The 22981-nt window shown below is 39.9% G+C and overlaps 1 protein-coding gene across 12 annotated transcripts in view; it reads right to left on the minus strand.

Annotated features, from left to right (window-relative positions):
• Nebl (nebulette) overlaps positions 1 to 22981 on the minus strand; it is a 341905-nt gene that overhangs the window by 106949 nt on the left and 211975 nt on the right. For 7 of the 12 annotated variants that reach the window (XM_050152682.1, XM_050152677.1, XM_050152679.1 and 4 more), the window contains exons 3-4: positions 2581 to 2663; positions 1480 to 1620 (exon numbers count right to left, since the gene is read on the minus strand). The exons of 1 other annotated variant lie outside the window; for it this stretch is intronic. The gene's annotated coding sequence lies outside the window, so the exon portion shown is untranslated. Of the gene's footprint in view, positions 1 to 1479; positions 1621 to 2489; positions 2664 to 4268; positions 4378 to 22981 lie in introns of all 12 variants that reach the window. 4 more of the 12 variants (XM_050152674.1, XM_050152675.1, XM_050152673.1 and 1 more) reach the window with 3 other exon arrangements.

Consider the following 22981-nt stretch of genomic DNA (forward strand, 5'->3'; position numbering starts at 1 on the left):
AACATGAGAAGTTGAAGTTAATATATGTTGATATTTTATTTAAGACTTCTAGAAACATCACTACTTCAAAAATCATCATCCTTTTTGCATTTTTTCATTGTGTGAATTTTTGCAAACTCACTAGTCATCTTATTTTTAATCTCACAATCTTCCGCATTTGAAAACCGAGAAACTAAGCAACCACAGTTGTTGTGTGGCCTATCTCGATAGTTCTGTAATTATGGAAATATTTCTCACAGCAAATCCTTTGTTGTCAAGTCAGGCAATTCTAAAAATCTATCACTCATCATGTGTTAATCCAGCTGTTTAAATTTTAGGGTTAATTTGGTTTTTTTAAATATTATAGTTTATCAGTGATCGATGTTAGGAAAAAAAACCTATGGTGACTAATTAAGTTAATTATACAAAATAAATCTTTATCCAAAATAATACATCATTCTAAGTAACCAAGTATAATATGTATCTACTTTTTCTGTTTCTACTTTTAAATTTATTTTAATAAACTATTATAACATTTTTCAAATAAAAGGAATAAAAAATCCTGAAGCTAACCACACTTCCTATCTATATATCCCACTGAATGTCTACTGAGATAGAATAGTCATTCTGAAGCTCCCGAGCTTTTCTTTACACCTTATGCTTTAACTATTGAGTATATATTTATATACTTATTCTTATAAAATTTTAAAGAAAAATGCCCCCAGCCTTACTAAGCTGAAAATTCTAATGAGAAAGACATTCTGTCTCATGAGAAAGACATCATCAACAGATTATTTCTCAAATTATTTTCAAAAAAGCAAAAAATGCTTAAAAATGGTTGATAAAAGAAAAAAACAATGATCTACAACAAATCTCGTCGATTCTAGGCCTGCCGGGAAGTGCCACATGGCACAGTGACACAAGCAGGGATCTGTGATGACCACCAATCAAAAGCCCTCCTCAGTTTGCTAAATGTCTCATTTCCCAAACATGAATCTGCTCTTCCTCATATCACCCCGTCTATTCTGCCTACCACTGTCTCCTTAAGAGCATCCGCTACCTTGGGTGAAATGTGACCGAGCCGCGGTACTGCTACATCTGGCGGGCTTCTACTCCAACTGTTGCCTTTCTCGTGAAACAGCTCTGGATAGAGGTCGAATTAAAGGCATCGCAGACGCCACGTAACCAGCAAAATGCCAAAAAGAAATTGTCCCCAGAATGCTAAATTAGGACACCTTAGACAACTAACAGTCATGTCACAGCAGCCTACAGGAAATTCTTGTGCTTTCAGCTCATCCACGAGGAGAAAGTGTAAACCGTAACTGCCTCCCTCACGCCCTCTCCCAGATTACTGTGCTGATGTTGGTAGACTCTACTGCGCTACCTTCAAGGACGAAATACTTTCTATGGATGATCCATTTCTGGAAACGTTCCCTGCAAACCTCTAAAAAGCATATATTTAAAAAAAAAATCCTCCTGCCAAAGCTGTCCAAATCTCACCTGTTAGCTTCCACTTCCGATGACAAGTTCGTGCTGCGTTTGGTGATGTCTGTTTCCACGGTGGATAGCCTACATGAGTCTTGAGCAGTGTCTCTTCTCCTTTCCAATCATGCTCTGAGTTCTTATTCACTCTTTACTGGGCTGCAAGAAAAAAAATCAGTCAAACCTTAATGCACAGAAGTTTCAAAGACACAACCAAACATCACACACAATATGAACACATTTTTTTCACATCAATCTTATTCATTTATTTATTTACTATATATATATTTTATTTATTTATTAAAGATTTCTATCTCTTCCCCACCGCCGCCTCCCCTTTCCCTCCCCCTCCACCAATCAAGTCCCCCTCCCTCTTCAGCCCAAAGAGCAATCAGGGTTCCCTGCCCTGTGGGAAGTCCGAGGACCACCCACCTCCATCCAGGTCTAGTAAGGTGAGCATCCAAACTGCCTAGGCTCCCACAAAACCAATAGGTGCAGTAGGATCAACTACAGTCCTCCGCTCTACCAGGGAGCTATCGAAGGGAAGCACTCTTATAGTCTTTTTATCTCCCCNTAGGTGGCCTGGGTCTGAAAAAGCCTGGGTTAAAACCGGTCTCACTGAACATAGCGGACAATGAGGACTACTGAGACCTCAAAAACAATGGCAATGGGTTTTTGATACTAATGAACACATTTTTTTTGAGAGGTTGGGATCAGAATTTTAAGATCACAAGGATCCTTAGTAAATCTTTAGAAGCTAAGCTTAATCACAAAAGCTTATATTCCCAGACATTTTGGTCGATAGGAGCAAGAGAATCACAAGTTCAAAGCCAGACCAAACTACAGAACTAGTTTCAAATCAGTCTGGGCAATTTAGAGAGACCTTGGGTCTTAAAATAAACATAAAAAGTAAAAAAGATGGCTAAGAACACATATGGGTTGTTATCAAGTTGGCTTGGTTTCTACAAGTCGGTGTATAGCTGTGTGAGACCCTCTGTTGGGACCCAGTGCAGAAAACCAACACAAACCCCCAGCTAGTGTGCTTTCCTCCCAGAGGACACACTTAGGGCCAAGAACAGCTAACGATCTGCTAAGACGGAGCACTGGTCCAGAACCCACCGGAGCCCTGCTTCTTGCACAATGACACTGTTGTGCTGGTTCTTTGCCTGGTGAAGGAGATACAGTGCTGAATAAAACATACCCTGGAAGGAAATTAAAAAAAAATTCAAAATTTGCTCGGTGAACTCTTTAATGGACTTTCTGGCAAGCCACATACACCATGACTTTTGATTTAATACATCTTCTTTTCCTTCACATATGAGTATAATATAAAATTCCTGTCACGTTTCCTCTAAAAATTTTAAGCCCTGATTTTTATCATAGCCAAGCTTTCCTGCCAATAGGGCTAAAAAATGACTTGGGGTGAATTAAAAAAGTATTCTTTGTATAGGTAGCGATTACATTTCAAAAATACTTATCCTCCCCCCACCAAAACCTAGTTTAATGTTGTATACTAATACACACTTTAAATAGTGGGTACCCCAAAGGGAATATCTACAGTTGCTAAGCCCCTGTCTGTTTTTATGCACTTCACTGACATTGTCTACAGTTCTACTTTGGTCCTCTCTCCACAAAGTGATACAGAATGAGACCAACATGGGAGATCACATTCTTCATGGTGAAACCATGGGATTCCAAATCTGGCTCGACCAAGCCTTCTACAGCAAATCCTTTAATCCTTTCCTGCCTCCAATTTGGCATAAATTAAAATGACACTTTAATAAAAGGAAATCACTTGAACTTCCAATCACTCTGTAAATGTGCACAGTTACAAGACGAGCGGAGTTATAAAGGGGTCTTATCCTTCCGAAGGGTAAACAGGGGCACCCCAGGGCCTGCAGTGGGAAGAAAGGGCTGATTTGTGTAATCAGAATTCTGATGTCTGCTGAACTCCAATAGCTTGATGTTTACATATGAGTATCGACAAGCAAGAAATGACAGTGTGAAGAGACACAGCTCCTGGCTAAGAAAACACATCTGTATTAGTACTGAGTGAGTCACACAGTACCTCCCTGTCCTGGGTATCCATCCCCAAGGTCACATGCAACCAGAGTATTGTTTGTCAACAGATGATCCATTCCTTTCACCTTTTTTCCCTTTCCTTCCTTCTTTCTTTCTCTTTCTCTTTCTTTCTTTCTTTCTTTCTTTCTTTCTTTCCTTCTTTCTTTCTTGTTTTTGTTTTGTTTTTGTTTTTTGAGACAGGGTTTCTCTGTAGCTTTGGAGCCTGTCTTGTAACTAGTTCTTGTAGACCAGGCTGGCCTCGAACTCACAGAGATCCGCCTGAATCTGCCTCCTGAGTGTTTGGGATTAAAGGCGTGCGCCACCACCACCTGGATTCCTTTCTTTCTTTTTTCTTAACAGAATGTGTTCTTTGCTTTTCTCCAATATGGAGACAATTCACTAACATATGAAAATCCCTAATAAAGTATTGCAATAAATTACAGTTCAGTTCTGAGTTGGGACTGAAGACACCTTAAAATATGGTGCCTTAGACTGCAGGATGTTTTAATTTACAGACACTTGGAAATTAGCAGAAGCCGAGAGAGGCACTTCTTTTATTTATGCAAGGATTGGCTCTAGCAGAAGGGAGCATAGTTGGCTCGCATCATCTCCAGCAACCAAAGAAGAAACCACTCAAACCATAAACAAACTTTGTCTGAGTCGATTGTCTTTCTGAGTCCATTGATCTCCCCTAAAACTCATTTGTTCTTCCCTAAAACCACCTCCCTGACCTAGTTCTTTCTCACCTATTAAAGGGTATAATCCTTTAAACCTCATTTGGTTATTGGGTCCTCTTTGTCACACAGTCTTCAACAAGAGTTCAATGGTTTGAATTATCTGAATACGACTTTTAACCTGAAAAGTTAGGCAAGATCAAACAGCTTTATTTTCACACAAAAAGGAGATAGATGTACATATGTGTATATGCGTGTATGACGGCATATATATGTGTATGTGTGTATATGTACATACATATGTGTGTGAGTGTGTATGTGTGTATTCCCAGCTGTTTGGAATGTGGCAGGAATAACTGTGAAAGACACTGACACTAACATTTTAGCAAATGTGAGTATCTTGTCTAGTGCTTCTTTGTAACTATCGTCCTTTCACTGTATTTACACTATTTTATAATTTTGCAAGCTATTAAAAATTGATAACAATACAAAGGATCCTTATCTACAGAAATACAAATTATGTCTTAGAGAACACAATTGATTATTGGCTTCACATCTATTTATGAATTCATTTCAGCATTCCTTATTATTTATGTATCTGTGGTTCCACAAATCCACCTTTAAACCAAATGTAACACCTTACTAGTCCCCTCATTTATTAATACATTAAAATATTTAAAATGTGCATATTTTGTGTTTTATAAGAATCACATATTTTTAACAATATGTCACTTAACAGTTAGCATCTTCTATTCTCATTTCTTTAACATTTAGCAAAAAATAAAAAAGGCTCTTGACTATGAAGGGCAGCTATGAAAATGTTTAGCATGCATTGAAACCAGCCTCTCGTTTTATTTTCAAGTCTGGCTTTGTTTTACTATTGGCAAGTGTTACATGTATGCACACATACATGTACATACATTCACACATACCCCAAACAATAAATACACACTCAGGCAGAGTTAATCCATCACAGCTGCCAGCTCCTGCCTGAAAAGCATAAAAGGCTCCAATAAATGCAAAGACTTAATTATTTCTCACATCTGGAAAAACTTGAGCATGAGAATGGATTTATTGAAGAAGCTCTTCACTGGCTGTCAACACTCCATTCAGAGCCAGAGGGAGAGAGAGGGTGGGCTTAATCACTCTTGGCAATTCCTTAATGCACTCAGAAATAGATGATCTACCAGTTAATTCATAACACAGTTTGTTTATATGATTTATACATTTTATGGAAGCACAATAAAGTAAACAACTTCATAGTAACTTAAAGAAAGTGTTTTTTCATGCCTGGGGACAATGTACATCAAATTGTGGAAATATGAAGTCTTCCGATGTAAAGAAACAAAGGGACAGCTTTTGGAGTGGCATAAAGCATTTAGAGACCATCCATTAGATCAGTAAGTGACGTGCGCACACAAAAGCTAGACGATGTGGCACTTTTTAGGGAAAGTGTAATGCAGAAAATGTAGTTGGGGTAGTTGTGTGAATATAGAGCAGGGTGATCCACAGAAAAAACAATGAGAGAACAGGTCCGCGGGAGGAAAGGGCAGGTGAGTGAAGCAAGGTGACGCAACAGTGGGAAGGCATCCAGGGCCACTGCAAAGACCCATGACTTAGAGATGAAGGGCCCTGGGGCTCAATGACGCTGTTGAGGACAACAGGAGCCAGGACAGGAGAAGAGACACAGACCTCAGAGAAGAGTCCTATGGGGTCAGTGTATGGAGAATGGAGATCACCTATCCCAACACACACACACACACACACACACACACACACACACAATACACACATACACCAAAAAAAAAAAAAAAACCTAAAACCCTTAAGTTAGTGTGCACCATGAACTTTTATTTGTTTATTTTGTTTTGTTTTTCGAGGCAGGGTTTCTCTGTATAAAAGTCCTTGAACTCACCGAGATCCATCTGCTTCTGCCTCCTAAATGCTGGGATTAAAGGTGTGCGTCACCACCGCCACCATCAACAATTTATAATACAGTTCCTGGTGAATTAACTGTGGGAGCAAGAGCTCTTTAGAGACTCTACTCTCCCTATGTGCCTTGAACTTAACTTTTACCCCTTCTTATTATCATTAGCCAAGTGAAATCACTCACTCCAGTGAGTGTAAACCTACAGTGTAAATAAATATTTTCAAGTTTATTTGTCTACAAGGGAAAATGGAGAACTTATCTGCTCTGCTAAAAAAGTGATATTTATTATGTTTGTACTTGAACCTTAAGCACCAAGTAGATGAAGTCTTGCTTCAATTTCCATGAAGTGATTTCATTTGAAATTAAAATAGAAGACAATATCAAAAATAAAATCTTAAAGTAATTCACTCATTAAAGCACTCTGAAGGTGGGGATGATTTAAAACAATTAGTACCAACAACTAAATACATAAAATAATCAGTAGCCCTAAAGAGCGAGAACTAATTTACCTCATGCTGGTAGTGTCTCTCTCTCTCTCTCCCTCTCTCTCTCTCTCTCTCTCTCTCTCTCTCTCTCTCTCTCTCCTCTATTGTTTGTCTCAAGTGTTAATGTGTAAGGGAAAGGTTGATCTTCATGTCAGTATTTTTGTGAGTATTTTTTAAGCCATAATCTCATTAATTACTGAGTAAAACTGACCAAATCTACCCTCATCCTAATCCAGACTAGCCACACCTAAATTCACAGATTACATTTAAATAATGGCAGTCATATTTCCATAAGACTGGACATTCTTAACCATTTTTGAATTTGATTGCATATGCCTTAATCTGGAAAAATACATTTAAGATTAACTTCTTAATAATTTCAGAATCCTAAAAGGCAAGCAATAAAATATCCAATTTATTTTAGCTTCCAGAACTATCTAAATCAGAATCCTCAGCATAGAAATGTATTTTTACTGAGCATTTAAATTTTCATTATAATGATCTAAATTTTAAATGACAATTTAATTAAGTTCAGCAAAGGCATGGTTCTATAATTTCTTATTCTTGGTGAGAATGGTATTTAAAATATCAGGAATTTTCAGGATGTTCACTCTTAAATTCTCTACCTAAGTAGCAAAAAATTCAAATAATGAAATACCTACCCTCCATTAATGCTCCTATTTTTAATTCATAAATCAAATTTTAAAATACATGAGCAATTTATTCACAGATAATAAGCAGCTAGATACAACTTTTAAAGCCAAATTATAAAGCAAAGTCATCATAAACTGTGAGACTTTGAGAGATGTTGATCACCATTTAAAGAACAGAAGTATCTTGCAGAAATAGACCCTCCTTTAAAAACTAAATTATCAAATACTCCCCAGAAACGATCTTGAACCGTGAGCATTATAATTTCACAGCATACACAAATTTTCTAATGTAGCCAACCAAATGGATACTTGAAAACTGCTGGAGTCATGAATAATATAAAAAAAATGAAGAACATTGACTCTCAAAATAACATCACAGAAAATGACACTCAGGATCTTCCACTGATTTGTGTTAGCCCTCAGCCCAGCTCGGCTGAGATTTTTGGGAGGAGATGACTTCTATGTGAAAATGGAGGCGGACAGTGGAGAGTTCTTAGGCACCCTCTACCCTCTCAGTGTACGTAAAATCCCACTTAATTCTCCCAGCACTCACTCCACAGATGAAGACCCTGGAAGAGGCAGTGGTAATTCACCCAAATTCTCACAATAAAGGATACAAACCGAGGTCTTAACTGCTTCAATGTGTATAAAACCTGCTAGACAGCAGTGAACATTCAGTGACTTTTATTCCTTCCTGGTAGTGATAGTATTATTTTCTGTCATCTCTTCCAATTTCCAACTTCAAAGAATTGTCATTATTGATGGTTATTTTGTGGTATGGAGACAATTTGGTCCCTGTGATCTTTGATAACAAAATTGTGGGAATTAGGAGCAATGGCAAAAATAAGCAACCATTACGAAGATCCTCGGTCTGGAAAGAGCCTAATTTGAGAAACTTTAATGCTTAATGAGAAATATACTTCTAAACAGTAGTAGACCAGTGTTTACCATTCATATCTCCTTGGTTTTAAATTTTTTTCAATAAGAAAATACATTTTTAATTTTTAAAAAGTTCAGTTCATTAGCATAATGACAGAATAGCAATGAGATGTACATGCCAAGCTGACAACCGCACATCACAATGATTAACAACAAAAGCCAATATCTAACACCACACGGACCGTGAAATGCCAGTCAACCAGAGGCCATTCTTCCAAAGTTTATGTTTTATGCTTTTGGTGTTTTGTTTTTCCTTGCAGTACTGGAGATCCATCGACCTTAGGGCCTTATATATAATAACCAAGCACCTACCGCTGAGCTATATCCACAGTCCTTTCGGAATGCTATTTTGAGACAGGGCCTCACACACTTACACAGACTGACCTTAAACTTGTTATGTGGCCCTTATTGGCCTCAAAGTTGTGACTCTCTTTCCTTAAGCTAGATTTGATTAGGTAGGGTTACAGATGTGAGCCAGGACACCTGGCTCCATCTTCCAGATTTGACAGTGGGCATTTTGAGGTTTGCAAGCACAGATTGTTCCCATGACTTGCTCAGATCCTTTACATTCCACTCAAGCAATACTCATAAATCCTAGAAAATACATACTCTGAGGAATGAAGCCCCCAAAGGAGACTCAAGCCAGGCTCTCTCCTGTATGATTTTATCCCCTCACTATGCATGCCCATGGTTGTGTGCTCAACACTATGAACTTACACAGCTGAAGTGTATTTGTAAAGATTCCCCCTGTACTGTGATTGTAAATCAAATTCTAAGCTTTGCACAAGGCCACAGTTGTTCATACGTGTAATCCTTGAGCTGGCAAGGAAGAGGCAAGAAGATTGTGAGTTTGAGGCTATCTGGGCTCCGGAGTGAGACTCCATTTCAAAACACCATTTCAAAATCAAAACAAACAACAACAAAAGGAAAAGTCAATATGCTAATGAAGTAAAACAAACAACAAAAAAGGAAAGAAAAAGAGAAATGAAAACTCAACATGCTAATGAAGTAAAGCATTTAGAAAGCCTGCTTCCAGAGCTAGCTTGTTGGATGGGTTATTTCACTCATCTCTAGTCCCAGCACTCGAGAAGCAGAGACAGGAGGTCATCTGTAGCCACATTGTGAGTTTGAGGCCTGCCAGGGATACATGAAACTGATATCAAAAAGAAAAAAAAACATATCAAAATAGTTGTAGAAACACAGCTACAAAGACCTTCTCAGAACCTAGTTTTAAAATATACCCTGAACTCATGCACATGAAAAGTATATAGGCTTATATTCCACATGTGTACAACAGAGGTGTGTCCCCAAGAATAAGAATAATGACAGATATATGCACGCTTGGTGTTTCATACCTCTGTATTCAAAATCAAAATAAACCTAATTAGCCAGAGAGGAAGTTCTAATAGAGCCAAAAACCCTGCCTTGAAAGGCTTTTAAGCATTTATCTCCACATAGATCTAATAGGGAGTTCCAGCTTGATTTTCAGAAAAAGTCACTCTCCTAGGATTTAAAGAGCTGCTATTTATCATAACATCCAATCTTCTGCAAAAATTCCTGGCACTTTGACTCAATATAAGAATATAAAGTTTTCATGTCTTCAAAAATAGAGACATAGTTATCCTATTAAGCATTAATGCTATCTTCCAACTTAATTAACATTGTCTCTTGAGGCTAGCATAATAATAATTTTATTATCCTTCAAGTGATATTTTAGTTAAATGATTTATATTAGTGTAAATGAGAAAACCAAAAATTCCTTTGTAAAAATAAATGAGATGGCCCACACAGCTATCTTTCATGTGAGCTCTGTTTGAAGTTTTCAGAGGTATTATCATCCTACAAAAGGAATGTTTAAAAACTCTGGTTTACAACAACAAATCAATGACATTTATAGGTCTAAAATAGAAGAGGTGTATTGGATTTTATGTATATGTACATACATACATAAATATTACGTTCAATATTAGATTCAAAATATCAATGTTTCAACTATGTATAAATTTGTTATGTTAAATAATTGTAAGAAATAGAAAAAGTGAATGAAACTGAGCATTCTACTCAAGGCTTTATAATGTAATGGCTTCTTCATATTCTCCAGTTGGAATTGTTCCAACTGCCACACAATGAGAAAATATAAAGATGCAATCTAAGCACAGAATGCTGAGAGGGTTCAAAGAATGGAAGAAAACTACTAGGAAAATTCTAGCCTCATACACACATTATAATGATGACTCCGCTTTTCTAAACAGAGAAAGGAGCTCAGAAGACACTGTGCAGACATAGACAATGACACCACACACTGTGGCCACAAAAGAAGCAAGTTCAGCACGACATGGGGAAGATGTGGGCAGAAAGGACTCGTGAAAAGCAGACAATATGGCTTCAAATGTCAAGCAGCCATTTTTATCAATCATTCCATCATGACATGTTAAGCAGGTAGTGGCATCCAAGTGCAATATCGAAAAATGAAACTAGCACCAGGGTAGGGAGAACACATTGAAGGAGGAGGAAAGAAAATCAGCGGGTAAGGCAAAGGATCGAGATCTAAGCCAAGGGCATTAAAGCTGCTCAACATGAAGATCTGAGATACTTTAAGGATGAGACAAGGAGTAAAGAATGAAAGGAGAAAGGTAGGGCCGGGTGCTACGAGCTGCTCTCAGTCAAAGGGGAAAGGAGCTCCAGCTGGGCTGAGGCTGAGGTGAACTAAGGTGGAACAGCAGTCACCAGCTAACTTGTGAAGAAGAAGAGTCTACAGCATGCAACTGATTGGGAGAGTCACTGCCAAGTCTTCAAGCAGGCACACACAACCATTTCCAACAGCATTTCCTCAAGAAAAGTAATCCACCCTCAAAGGGAAACTGAGGCTTCTTCACACGGAACATAAGGTACACTCCTGAAACAAGATCCCTCCCAAGACAAGCAAATCCTCCTTCTTTTCAGTTTCTTACTGATTTCCAAGAACTAAGTATCAATAAAATATTTCCTCAAAAGTATTCATTGTGAGGCCATTATACAAATTATGAACTTAAAAAATAAAAAGGCATATTGTATACACAAAGAGCTTTTAAAACCTTTCACATACCCTGTCTAGCTATAAAAATGATAAATGTTCATAATTTACTGGGAAATAGCAAAAATGCATTTCAGCCAAGTGTTTAAAAAAGGTTTTTTAGAGACTGTTGAACTTTGTCAAATGCTTTTCCAGGGTCAGACTGCATATTTTATGAGTTTTTGATTACTCTCAATAGCACATCAACTTTATTGTATTAACGACTTCTTCACATCAAACCACCCTTGCATTCTTGGGTGAAATGCTGATTGTGTATGATAGGCTTTTCCTTGAATGAACTTGAATGCAAGGATGTTTCAACACAAACACAATCAACAAATGTAACATGCCACACTAACTGACCCAAGGAAAGAAATGACTGATCATCTTAGACGATGCAGAATGGGCCTTTCACAAGGTCTAACATCTCTTCATGACGAAAGCCCTACAGAAACTAGAAATAGAAGGGATGCAATTCAACATACCAGACCCAAAGTAGAGGGGCTCTTCAAAAAAGTAAAAGTGATCCAGCTATGCTACTTTGGGTATAAAAAAGGGAATAATCTTCATTTTTTTAAAAAAAAGGATAGTTGACCTTGTTAATAATAAGAGAAATGCACATTAAATATGAGGTTCTGTTTTGAAACTCTTGGAATGGTAGAAGTTCTAAAACTTCAAAGACACACTCTCTTCATAAGACTAGAGGAATGGGTCATAAAACGAACAAAATTATGATATTTGCTAGAAAAATTGATACAACACAAAATCTTATGTCTAATAAGCTAGATGCAGAAAGACAAATACCTTATGTTTTCTCTCATATACACACATCTATACATATGCATATGTATGATATATGAGTAACATTAGAGCAAAAGGGAGGCCAGAGAAGAGAGGAGGCAAGGGAGAGGAGAAAAGGAGAGTGGGCACAGAAGAAAGAAGAATGTTGCACGTGATTCAAAGTACATGACACATCTGAAAGAAATTATCTACGTTATACCCAATACTGAGTATTTGTCAATAAAGGGAAAAGTCCAGAATAAAAACTCAAATGCTAGCAAAGCACTGCCGTTTTCTACGTGCTCTGCACTATTGACCCGCAGCAGCAAGGACTTTATCTTCCTCACATGCCTACTGGTGTCACGTGATAATGAATGCACCGTGCACGGCAGAGTGAGGCTGGAAGTGGAAGGTATTCAAGCAGCAAGTGTTTTATTTACTCTGGGCTGCACGCAGTTCTCCACACCAGTCACACATCTGCCGCTTGTTACTATGCATCAGACATCTCGTTGCTAATATGGAATCTAGGACACTGTGGACCTGGAAAACTTGCTGGGGGATGAGGTAGCATGCAAATTTTGATATCAAATTAATGACTGTTTCTCTCTTATGCTGGCCCCCTCCAAATTGTTCAATTTTATTTCATTTTCAAGGTGTTTTCTTGGAGAGAAGCAACGGTCCTGTTAATATATGAGGGGCAGATATTTTTAACTTTTTAAAATCTGACAAAAGTAACTTAACTATGTTAAAAAGAAAGGCATTATTATGACTCAAACTAAGCATGATAAAGAAATAAGGATGAAAAGGTCTGTTAAAATAATGATATGGTAACAGTATCCAAAATAATATCTGCAGGACACAGCATCATGGGTAAAACAGATGCTGAGTAAACACGGGAATTACAATCCAAACACCATCATTTATGCACTCTGTAGGGTGGGGTAAAGTCATTGAATTTCTCCAAGCCAAGTATTCTCCACTGAGAGCACTGCAGCTACGAAGACAGCATCCTTCGACGGGCTTGACGGCGAGAAAATAATGTATTTGAAGTGCACTCAAATCAGTGCTTCTAAGTAAGTGCTTAAGAAATAGTATTGTTTCCACTTAATATGCTTGTAATAAAGCAACAGATCATGTATGGAAAAATCCCAAGCTCGTGTGTTACCATACCAAATAATCTTAGCACTCAAGAACTGGAGTGGCCGAGAGGAAAACCAAGAGTGGGAGGCCAGCCTGAGCCACACAGAAAAATCCTATCTCCAAAGTAGAAAAAGGAGACGGAAAGAAAGGGAGGTTTGAGCAAAGAAAAGGGGAAATCCTGGAGATAATAAACAAAATCAATGTCTTTTGGGGTTAAATCACAGAATTCTGGCTTTTTTTTCTTCCTTCCCGGTTCAAAAGTTTTAAGACTTAGATCTAAAGGTCAGTTTTTGTTATGGTTAAAATAAGTTAAATTATATAACATCCTAACTAGTCAAAATTAACAACTATTATACAGCAGGAGAAATTATACTATCTGGACCAGGTCCTTGTTGAGAGCCTGGTTGCTAGTGATTTTGAGAAAAGTCATAGCATCCTGAGAAAAATCATACAACACAGTAAGAACATACATTCTGGTCCCAGTGATGATTCACTGGGAGATCTCAGATCAGTTCACACAACCTCGCTGAGCCCTTTCTCTTTCATCGTACAATGGATTAAAGGTAGCCTGCTCATATAATATCTCAAAAATGTCCATTTGAACTGGACACTCCTATAATCGTGGGATCAGGCCACTACTCCTCTTAAAAAGGCTTTGCTATACATGGTGGCCTCTCTGTCAGTAGAGCTGTGTGACACTGAGGCATCCTCAGGATGGATGGACAGTTGGAAACAGGCCAGGGTGTGGTCACTGAAGCATGTGGCGGAGCAGACAGATTCCCAAAGGTGTGATTATAGGGCACCGAAGGGAAAGGAATCAGTGGAACGGACTTCTTCGTGTCCTGTACCAAATGGCTCTAAATGTAAAATACGAGACCATGGGAGAAAACACAGGGGAATTCATTTATGGTTTAAGAGTGAGAAAGCATCCCCAGCCCAAAACCAAAGCCAAAGAGGGAACTAAATGCCATCTCAATATGGACAGAAGCTGGAGTCCCAGGAATAAACTTTGCAAATGGCCGTCTACCAGAAAAAAACAAGTGATCCAACCTTTAAAATCACAAGAGCAATAAAAGCTGAAGCACAAGGCCCCATTTTCACACCCTTTGAAAGAGCAGAAATTCCAAAACTTGATGACACACTATGTTACCAAGACTGAGGAGGAACAGATCATGTCATATATTACTGTTGGGAACACAAACAGCTCAGCCCAGTGAAAGGGGGGGATTTGGCAATATCTACCAAAATTGCATATGCATTTGCTTTTTAACCCATCAGTCTCTCTCATAAAAATCAACCCCAAAGGGTATCATATGGGCAAAAACATGGGATGATAAATGTACATTATTATTCATTGCAACACTAGTAATAGCAGAGGACTGGAAATGGCCCAAATGCCCATCAGCAAGGGACTGGTGGGAGAATCTACAGCCTAGCCACATAATGAAGCTGTCAGAGGCGCAAGGCAGACAGCCACATGCCTCAGGAGTGCTCTCCAGGAGCAGCAGGAATAAGGAGGCAACTCTAGAAGGCTGCATCCTCCAGCAGTCACACAGCACAAGGGGAGCAGAGAGTGCATAACACACAGGCCTACACATCAGAAACAAAAAAGGCAGATGAATCAAAGGCAACAAAAAGGAAAAAACAAGACAATTTCCAAGGGAGCAGACTAGGAACGAAGGGATAAAGGCAAAAACTGTATATCTCCGGTGTCGTTCATGTCAGAACTTTGGTTCTGGAAGTCATGAAACATTTTGTAGATTAAACAATATACAAAACATGCAAGTAAAATAACATTAAAGCAGCATTTAAATTAGCCAAAACAAGGAGCGTGGCCACACAGAAGTAACACTTCTCAGCATCTGGTGTCCTGCCGTATCTGAAGCATTGACGGAGGCGTTTTCAAAATACTGCATTTTCCCTTTGAAAAATTGCATGAATATACCGTTCACTTTCAGGTATAGAAGGAATGGCATCCTACTAGCAATGGTTCCTAATCTAAATGATAGAAAGACTTTATCTGAGTCAGGGTCTCACTCTGGAGGCGAAGCTCGCCTTAAACTAGCAATCATCCTGAGTGCTGGGATTACAGGTACACCATGGCCAGCAAACTATTTTTTATCTTTGTCTATAAACATACTGAGATGATCACAGACAAGGGGAACGCCTGTTTGTAATTTACGACCCTAAATGTATCAAATAGGTAGGAAAATTTACCCAATTGGTTACTAACTTGGTTCCATGTGAAATTTTTCCAGTTGAAGGTAAACTCAGAAAAAAAAAAAACAGGAAACTACACAGAGAGAGAGAGACAGAGAGAGACACAGAGAGAGAGACAGAGAGACAGCGAGACAGAGAGAATCCACTGAATCTCTATTTGTTCCAGCCCAGTTCTCCATCTTCTCTAACCACTCTGCTCCGTGTCCCAGGAGACTCCCTAAATACTGCTCCTCTCCCTTCAGCTTCTAGGAAGTCCAGCCCAGAGCCAGGAACAGGAGGTGAGGATAACAGTAAGACAGACATAGTCTTCCACCTGCTTTGCTGACTGCCCTGCAGTAGCTGAGTCCTCACAGGAGTGACAGCCCCTTCTCCAGGAATCCAGTCCTGAACACAGTTCACCCTCACAGAGCTCGGGCTCTAGAGTCACTGGGCCCTTAGCCGCTGGCACAACTCTATGAATGTCTCAGACTTCCCCTCAGGTGAGGTTACTCACCTTCCAGCTATACTCTGACCAATGCACGCATATGTGTGCACACAAAAGCACGTTTCCTATATACTTGAGCCCAAACAAGCACACACCAGCATACACATAGACATGTGTACCTGCATAAACATACACACAGCTATACATACCCACATAAACACAAATTTACATTTTAATATTCATATAACCACATATAAGCACAACACATTTATAAATATACAAGGCTACATAAAAATATACATGAATGGGGGAGGGGGCAGTGAGGCTGTAATCAAGTCTGACTACAATCTAATTAAAAGCTGTACCTTTCCCCCAAAATAAAGTAGACCATAGTTGCCTAAGTAGGTTCCCAAAATTGTTATGACTCTAAAATTTTATGGCTACAAATCAAATGTCTAGACATTGTGAGAGACCAAAACCCACAAACAAGCCATGGGTCACGAGACAGAGAGTACGTGTCTGAAGACCAGCATACTGGGCAGGGCAGGCTTTACCCTCCACAGGAGGAAGGTGGAACCTGGGCTAAGCAAGTCCTTGCATCTCAAGACTCTCTCTGCCAGCCAACAAGACGGCTCAGTGAGTAAATACCACCAAACCTGATGGCCTGAGTTTGCTCCCCAGAACCCACATGGCTGAAGCAGAGAATAACCCCAGCAAGCTGTCACCTGATCATCGCAGGCATGTGCATGCATACCCACAGAGAAAAAACAAATAAGTAAATGAGGGGGGGAAAGATTCCCTGTGCCCCAACACCAAGATGGCCCCACCTATCTCAGACAATGGATGAGAGGCTCCAAATACAGTAAGTGCTTCTGCAGCATTAAAAGCAGGACAGGACCTCTCTATGTAAGAAGGATGTGTGCAGGGATACACCATAAATTCATACAGCGTTACTTTACTCCATAACCCCCTCCACACCAAAAAGCAAATTCATCCATTTAAGAGCACTCAAGACAGAAATGAACCTTGACAGAAAATTCTAGTCTATTCCTTCTGATCAGCAGGGCTGTACCAACACCATCTTGGACTGATGGGTATTTTATTCTATTTTTAAAGACCTCTAAGGAAGGAAAATCTACGAACTCTCTTGGCAGCTGAAATGCCAATACACTGTAGGGCAACAAATGAATGCACAGAGAGGTGAGGCGGGCTTCCAGAATGCACAGTGTGTGTGTGTGTGTGTGTGTGTGTGTGTGTGTGCGCGCGCGCGCTCGCGCGCGCGCGTGGAGCCCTGCCTTGCATTTTGAAATTTTGAAAATCCTAGCCATCCTGATTGCTCCTTTTCTTTGTAATTATAATTGGCTTCTCAGAAATCAGGTAGCTTAACTGATGGACTAGAAGAGAAAGCTTTATTCTGGTTAAAAAGGCAAACAATATTTGAATAGTGGCAAACAAAATGATGATCCCAACCCCACAGCAATAGAGAACTGGGAAAGAGTGGGGGTGGGGAAACCAAAAGCCCTTTCTGCCCAGCACATGGTCGATGCTTGAGCAACACTGTGAATGTTTAGTCAATACATTCAGAGAAGAATTACCTGACTCATCTCAGATTAATAAGAAATGATTTCTAGATGAGCTATTTGAAGTGGCCAGAACACAGCTGATTTGAGGGTGAAGCCAGCCAAATCTGTACTCAATTCTCTTGCATGCTGACAGGCTATAACAACCTGATCTTGATTGACACAGGTGAACTCTGACTTCCTACTAGACCCAAGACCTTATCCTATTCAAGAACCAAGCAGAAAAAAAATGAGGAGACCAATGCTGGGTGAACTGCAGCCTAACTCCTCTCTAAGGCACTATACTATGTTCACGGGCCCTATGAAGGTAGTGTGCAAGCTTACCTGGCCCCTGAACTAGGTCTCTGGTATCTGAAGAGTTATTTCTCCATATGGATCAATCCTTGAATAGCCAGCAACTACAAATTTTAAATCGACTATTTTTAAATAGTACTATTTTGCTCCAAGGAGATATTTAGCACACTGGGTAGAGACCAGAGACCCTGTCAGCCATCCCACAACATACAGAAGTGTATGGCCCACAATAAAGAATTATTTGGCCAAAGATGACATTGATCCCAATATTGAGAAACTCTAGATCTGAATTCATTCTAAAATACTTTCTTGAACCATGAAGTTTTTCATCTTAAAACTTTAGGAGAAGAAAGATAAGCATTTCTTCTCCATCCTCATCTTGATTACTAACTCATAAAATATTTAGTAGATGCCATAGCCCTTTACGAGGTGCATTGAATAAAGAAAACACAACAATGCCCCTTGTAAAGACACGTGAACCAGTTGTACAAAAAAGTATGAAACTAAGGGTATCTTGTTGAAATAGTAAATCAGAGCCCCCATGCCCAGACCCGCAACAACAACAACAAAACCCAGAAAGAGGCCAAGCACATAATGATCTTAGTCACTTCTCGGGGAGAGGGGAGGGGCCCACATCTGTGTGCACATCTGTATGCAGTGTGCACAGTAAAGTCAGAAGTTGACATCAGTAGTCTCAGGCACTCTTCACCTTCTGTTGTGAGACAGGCTCTCTCACTGAGCTGCAGCAGACCAATCCACTACACAAGCTTGCTGGTAAGCCCCGGGGCTCCCTTGTGTCCGCTTCTCCAGCACAGGGATTACAGGTGTGTATCACCATGTCCAGCTTTTTACAAGGCCCTGGGTATCTGAACTCAAGTCCTCACAGCAAGACCTTTGCTAACCAAACTGTCTCTCCAGCCCAGTTTTTAGACCTTTCTGATTAAGGTCTCAGTCAGACTGAGAATGCACAGGGCCTCCCGGCATAAACCTAAAGTGTTTTTTAAGTAATATTCTTTTTCCTAAAGGAATGGACGTATGTGCAATTGAAGGGGAGAGAGTGGAGGCGATTAGGTGTCGTATTCTTGCTGGAACACTGCAGCGTTTCCCTCGTAGAAGATATAAATGCTGGTTCAGCTTCGGGTCAGCCAAGAAGAGCTAACGCCACTGCAACCCAGCTGAAGCACTAAAACTGGAGGTGTGAGAGTCCTGAACTACGTAACTTAACAGAAGATATGACCAAGATTCCCTGGCTCCTCTCTTCGTCCTATTTTCCCAGCTTCCTTCCCCACCGTGCCACTTACTCTAGGGCTATGACTACGCCTAGAAATTTCTATCTAGCTCCTTTTTAAAAGAAGAAAATTTCAGTAATGTACATAAAACTTTAAAATCCTTTTCCAGGCCTGGTTCCTAGGGTCTTTTTCCAGAAGCAGACAATGTCACTATGTATCATATGTCTTCTGCTGCTACTCAAACACATATGTGCATATATACGTGGTTTTATATCATGAACAGAAGTGGACAGATACAACACAGACCGCTGCCTGCTTTTCTTTTACTGGTCAGTCTCCTTTCTTCCGTGGTTCATGTATGTGCAGACCTTTTGTATCAATGTTAAGAGGGCTCCGCAGAGCATGGTGCAAAGCCAATGCTTGTTTTCCTCTCTCACAGATCTGGAGCCCTGTCCCCTAGAAGCCTCTGCCTGGACCAGTTCTCTTCTGTCCATCACAGCACGTCTATACTTTGTTTAGCGAGTCTGTCTTCTTCCAGAGTGGCTCTTCTGCTTTCCCTCATTTTGCAGAAAGCAATCTGCTTCGTGCTAAGTACTTTGCAGATACTAGCAAGAGTTTGGAAAGAAACTTTCACAAACTATGTTGAACCTACTACTAGAATTCCAGAGATAGTAACCACAGAAGAGATTTCTAAAGTAGAATAGAGGCTGTTGAGATCACAGCATTCTGAGTTCACAGGGAACCATACTGGCGACGGGCTCATGCAAGAAAATGCATACCCAGAAAGCTCATTTGAACTGATGATATTTTTAGCAGTGTTTCTTCTCCTAAGTACTATAGTAATATGAATAGAATAATCATAAGAATAGAATAGCCCAACTATTCAATAGCTCGCAGGTTATTCACAATCCTCTACTCAGCTGGGAGACTGCAAGGAGTGAACCTGTTGTCTATTCATGGGGGTCATTCATAAACAGGTACACCCTGTAATGCACACCCTCGCCATTCTGAGACCTGTTACTAACAAATTGAGACAGATCAGTAAAGAGCATTTTTGTTTAACTAAACTTTCCATTCTGCCTCCTATGAAATCCTATATACCATATGAAAATATCAGTATCTCCTCATCAGACACGTAAGACGTTGCCTGAGTGCCCACTAGTATTGTTTGCTCCATCACAGACAAAAATGACTCTTCCCCTTTTACCAGGGGCAGACTGATACAGGCTTATTCCGAAATTATATACAGTTTGGGGGCAGAGCTGAAGAAAACACTAAGATATTGTGGTAACACAGACATCTAGGCATGACTTTGCAGATGAGGAGCATTTGCAACCCTCTAGAAAACCTGACTAATTTCCCTGGAAGGCCTTAAACAACGTTGTTATTTGATTAGATAAAATTCTCCATCTTTTACAGTCCCTTCTCCCACCAATCAAAGTCTCCCCCTTGTTTTTGCTTACCTAAGACAAGTGCCAGCACATAGAGAGCGTGCCCGGTGCTCTGCCTATATACCTGTGTGAAAACCAGCCTGCTGGTCCCAAGACACTACAGTAGCTCCTTTTATATTCTAGAGGCATATTACTATAGTACATAGTTCAAAGAAAGAAATCTGTGTCTCGCTGGTTGAGCTCAGCTGGCAGGAACTTTTGGATGGGACCAGGAGAGCTGGGCAGGTAAACGGGGGTGGCATGAGGTCTTGCATTCTCAACAGTCTGGGGCACTACTACCAACTCTGCACCATTCAACTGAAAACTAGTGCTAAGTAGGCTGTGCTGACAATAGTCAGGCCAGAAGAGTGCAGATGGAGGGTAAGCACGGGTCAGCTTCAGCTTGTGATTAAAACAGACACATAGCCTATATTCCTGTCTATCACGTGAAAGCTCCCAGTGAACATCTAAACACACAGACAAAAGACACAGAGCCTCCTCTATTGAAAAAGCTCAAATGAGTGATAAGAGTTCATGGGGGGAGGGAGAGTCACAACTAAATGAGAGCAAAGAGGGAAACTGGAAATGGTGACAGTCTGAAGGCGCCGTGGCAGAAGAAAGACAGGGAAGAGAGTCAGAAAACGCCTGTCGTGACTGATGGCCGCAGCTGCCGCTGAGTAGTAGAGGGGTCTGTGCTTCTCCTGTGGCAACTGGATGTCTAGGGTAGACACTTAACATGATAAGAAACTCAGAAGAGTAAGGGGAACGGGGATGAGGAAAGGGTTCATGTTTCAGACTTGCTGACCTTCAGATACCGAGAGGTCACGGAAGTTGATTATAAACTTTAACCTCTCTAAATTTGTATTAACTTTAAATTGTTTCTATAAGAACAAATAGATCTGGTCTCCCCTGGGATTTTACTGAAAGCTTGATGATCCTAAGAACAAGAGAGAATATTGTCCAACATGGGGAAGTTCACAGCAGCAGGTGATGTTACTACACAGAGAGCGAAGACCATCAGCTAGGAATAAGGAGTAACACGAACGAACTGACTGTCCTTCAGGCCCAAGAGAAAGAGGAGCATGACTGAGAATAAGGATCCACCATTCAACCAAAGCAAAAGCAGTCGCAGCACATCAAAGCTGTACCGCAAGGGCTGGTGAGATGGTTCCACCATTAAAGGCTAGGCCCACACCCAACTCAGCAAGTATCACAATGATTTCAGCCGCATGAGCTAAAATCTTAAGTACATCACGTAAAGGCCCTCTGTTCATGGAAACATAAAATGTCTTTAGAGAAAGGATGCACAGATGGCATCAGTGTGGTGCCAGAGCCATGGCTCAGCCTAGCCAGCCACAGAGCCAGAATCCAATTTCCAATCTTACTGCCTTGAGACCCTACACAAATAATAGAAACTCTCGGGGGCCATGTTTTGCATTCTGTCCCAGCTCTTCCTTGGAAGCATGGTCATTCTTAGATGGGTATATTAAGTGTATACAAAAAATGTGAGCTTTTCATCTTCTCAATAGAAATACGGTGTGGAGGGGCTGGGGACTAATGCTGTTAATAAAGTGTCTCCCTAGCATGCCTAAGGCCGTGGGTTCAATCCCAGGCACTAATCAACGGAGTGAAATGACTCAGGTGTACAATTACAACTCTTGGAAAGTGAAAGTAAAAGGGAGCTCACCAAGGCCAGCTGGACTGTGACTGAAAAAGCATGGGATAAAACCGGACTCTATGATCATGGCGAACAATGCGGGCTGATGAGAAGCCAAGGACAATGGCACGGGGTTTTGATCCTACTTCATGTTCTGGCTTGATGGGAGCCTAGCCAGTTTGGATGTTCACCTTCCTAGACATGGACGGAGGGGGGGAGGACCTTGGACTTTCCACAGGGCAGGGAACCCTGACTGCTCTTTGGACTGGAGAGGGAGGGGGAGAGGAGTGGGGACAGGGGGAGAAGGGTGGGAGGAGGGGGAGGGAAGTGGGAGGCTGGGAGGAGGCGGAAACTTTTTTTTCCTTTTCTCAATAAAAATAATTAAAAATTAAAAAAAAAGAAGTTCAAAGTCAACTCTGGCTACATAGCAAACTTGAGGCTAGCCTGGACTACACAGACACTAGATTGAAAGAGAAAGATAAAAGAAAAGAGTGGAGGAAAGAAGGCCAATGTGATCTACATTTAAGTTTAACTTTGTTAGAAGTTGTTCTTAAAGAGAAAAAAATTAAGTCCAGTAAACTAATTTAGTAATGTATTTAAATTCAATGTGTTCAAATTAGTATACTAATTTATATTAGTTATTTTGAATATTATATTGAATTTTTGAGTATTTGAAATTATATTGAATATAATTTATATTGATTAATATTGATATAGAATCAATATTAAATTATTAATAAAATTGTTTTTATATTTTAAAGATAACTCTGGAAAAACCAGTATACAGTATGTCCCATCCTAGAAATAAAATTTTATCAGTACTACTTGAGGAGGATATAAGATGTATATTTAAATGATCCACAACAATATTTTTCTAATATCTGAATTGAGTATCAGTTTTTAGTTTGAATTCAGTAAAACTGAAGGTTTGGTTCTTTACTTTTATTTATTCATTTATTTATTTGTTTATTT

The sequence above is a fragment of the Alexandromys fortis genome, unplaced genomic scaffold (assembly GCF_014885135.2).
Source record: "Alexandromys fortis isolate MF-2015 unplaced genomic scaffold, M_Fortis_MF-2015_v1.1 scaffold_54, whole genome shotgun sequence".
In the NCBI taxonomy this organism is placed as follows: domain Eukaryota; kingdom Metazoa; phylum Chordata; class Mammalia; order Rodentia; family Cricetidae; genus Alexandromys; species Alexandromys fortis.